The following is a 3,270-nucleotide window of genomic DNA, read 5'->3' on the forward strand; positions in this document are numbered from 1 at the left end:
GGTGGCTGCAGCCCCCCCCATACCTTCCCTCCCAGTGCCACCGCCACCTGCCAGGAAGAGCCCAGTGCAGCCCCTGGTCCCAGCCCATAGCAGAGGCCCGTGGTAGCAGGAGCTGTGCCCCACATCCCAAGCCCCGCCCCCGCTGTGCAGCACCTGCCTCTGCCCCAGCCCCAACCCCAGCCCAACTCCCTTCCCCCCCCAGTACCTGAGGAGTCAGATGTCAGGCAGGTTATAATGCATCATAAATCCAATGTCTATATTTAGTCCATGATTTTTAGTATCCAGGAGGTTGATGAAGTGGACCTGCCAACACATTTCCACCGCCCCCATAATTACTACACCCCACAACAGAGCCATCAGCATCCCCAGATCTTACAGCTGCACCTCCAGAAATGTAATACATCTTATCCAATGCACCAAATGCCCTGATGAAAAATACGTAGGAGAGACCAAACAACAACTACACACCAGAATGAATACACACCGGAAATCTATCCAAGACAGGAATGCCCAATTACCTGTTGGGGCACATTTCTCACAAGAAAACCACTCTCTCTCCAGTCTCTCAGTCCTGATCCTCAAAGAAAACTTAGAGAATACTTCCCAGAGATGAGCCTATGAACTCCACTTCATCAACCTCCTGGACACTAAAAATCATGGACTAAAATAGGTTGTGTCATAAAGCCAATGTCTGTCTGACATCTGACTACCCAGGTATCTCTTCACTATTCATCCCCCTTCTCTCCACTCCCACCAACCTGTCTCTCATCCATTGACTCCTCAATCTACATTTTCCCTTACTACCCGTCTTGTATGCATACCAGACCAGACTCTGGCTTCTTTGCTTTTCATTCCATTCAGGAAGAGCACACACCAACTGCAGAAACTTCCTTAGCCTGACAAAGGGTTTTTGAACCCGAAAGCTTGCTTAAAAATTGTTTTCCAACTATTTAAGTTGGTCTAATAAAATGTATCAGATTCACCCAAAGAACCTTGTCTACAAGACTTAAATATAGTCTGGATGTGAAGACCTAGAGAGATAGATACCTAGAGTCAAAGAAGAGACCCAAGTGATGCATCTAAGTGGCAGCAGGGTGGTGTTCACCATGAAAGAGGCAGGGGGTTGCATGAGGGCTTTTGGGGTGGGAGGATGGATTTGAAAGCCCTGTTTTGAGCTTGCAGAGATGGTTAGACAACCATGAAGGCATGTCAGAAAAACAGTTTGAGTTTGGACAGGTCTGAGATAGAAAAGTAGATCTGTGAGCCACACACACAGTGATGGTAGCTGAATTTGTGTTGCTAAATGAGGTTACTCAAACAGGACATGCAGAGGGAGAAGAGGAATCCTAGGATCAATGCCAGTGGGCGGGCAGGTCCAGGAGGAGGAGGAGAATATGCTGGTTCTGGGCTCTGGTCTGAGATTGGAGACCTTGGCAAGAGCAGTTTTGATTGAGTGCTAGGGACTGAAGTCAGATAGAAAAGAATCTGTGGTGGAACTGGCAGAAAGGGACTCCAGGAACCAAACATAAGCAGTGTATCAAATGACTTTAGTGGTGAAAGTGATAACAGAGAGGGGGCAAAACTGAATAGGCAGATGGGGTCAAGGGATGTTGTGATCCGAGACAGGACAGAGGAGAGTAGAATTGTGCTGTGAGGAGGGAGAGCCACAACAGAGAAAGAGGACAAGAGCAGGAATAAGGAAAGAATTGAATGTTAGTACAAGGCCAAATCAGGAGATGGGATGGGATAGGATTTTTGTCAATTCCCTCCCAGAAGAAACTGGTGAGCTACTGTGCAGACAGCAGTAGAAGCAGGAGTGAGGGAGGGGGTGTTCTCCTCTGCCTGACCACCAGCTGTGTGCTCAAGGAGGTTTAGCAAGCCTCATTTCAGTGCTGCTGTGCCAGTGAACATCAGGAGGCTGAATCAAGTGTCCATGGTAGCCTCCAAGTAGAAAAATCCCAATACTGTTTAAGAATGGGGATAGTGCTTAGTGATAGAGCCATGCTAAGAAGCCTTTTTTTAATGTGCTAATTCAGAGTGTTTTGAACTCAAGCCATTTTATAGCAGTACTGGTGTTGGAAATGTAGAAACAAACCAAAATGTGATTGGTTAGGTAAGCATCCAGAGTATTCTTAACATATGATTTCCAAGTGTAGTAAAACATTATGCTTTCTAAATCTTTTTTTCAAAATGTCACAGAGTGGGGCCTAAGAGTGGCCGTGATCCCACTAGCACCCCCTGCCAAGCCAAGTAGGTGATCCAGCACCCTCTTTCTCACCTGCCACGTCTTGATGGTATGTATAAATTTCTATGGGAGGCTGCCTTTGATCTCCTTGTACATGGAGTTATGCTGATACTGTCCCCTGTTCCAGATGGAGTGACCAGGTGCACCCCCAGCCTTATGGGCTATGCGTGCCTCCTACCTCCCCTTTAGCACGCCCCAAGCCTCGCAGCTCTTCCAGATGTTATCAGGTCCTTTTCCTTTCTGCACCCTGCCCAGCGCCCCTGGGCTTGTCACGCAACCAGCGCCCCTAGGCTTGTCACGCAACCGGCGCCCCTTCTCAGGCGCCCCTGGGCTTGTCACGCAACCGGCGCCCCTCTATCCGTTAGCCCTCTCAGGCTTACTGACAGTACTCTTCCCAGTTGGGCTCAGGCGGCATGAGCCTTACCTGGCCTTTGACCCTTTGGAGTCCCCACCACTGTGGAGCCCCTCTGGGACTCTTTCCAGTCCGCACCCCTACTGGGGCTTCTCTCAGTACACATGCCCGCTCCTGGGGCTTCTCTCAGTACAGACTGGGTCCTATCAGGCCAGTCTCTTCGTGCTTAAGCACTCCTAGCCCTCACCGGGCTTCTCAATAAGCTTATTCCCCTTTCGGGGCTTCTCAAGTCCTTCTCACAGTTGGGGCTCAGGTAGCCGTAGCCGTGCCTAGCCCCCTAGACCACCGTCATGGTCCATCACCCTGCTTGGGCTTCTCCGCTTATCGCCCCACAGGGCTGGGGTCAACACCCCTCAACACCGGCGCGAACAGCTATGCCTACCCGGCACTGCTCCCTGTACCCCACCGGGCACCAGGAACCCCCAGATTACTGGGGAGCTCCTGTGAGGCCTCCTCACACCCTTACAGCCTCACCCGGTCCTCTGGTTTGTAGCAATAACAGACAAGAAACGTCAAGCCGTGAGCCAACTGGCTATAACCGAAAACAAGCCTCCTGGCCAGAACTTAAGTGCCGTGCCCTTATGGCCACTATGTCCCACCTTCAAGCTTCCCA

The 3,270-nt window shown here is 50.5% G+C and overlaps 1 protein-coding gene across 2 annotated transcripts in view; it reads right to left on the minus strand.

Moving 5' to 3' along the window:
* The window catches only part of SLC6A18 (solute carrier family 6 member 18), a 53,874-nt gene that overhangs the window by 13,301 nt on the left and 37,303 nt on the right, over window positions 1-3,270 (minus strand). The window lies entirely within an intron of this gene.

Source organism: Crocodylus porosus, unplaced genomic scaffold (assembly GCF_001723895.1).
Source record: "Crocodylus porosus isolate Cpor-Errol unplaced genomic scaffold, CroPor_comp1, whole genome shotgun sequence".
Taxonomy (NCBI): Eukaryota; Metazoa; Chordata; order Crocodylia; family Crocodylidae; genus Crocodylus; species Crocodylus porosus.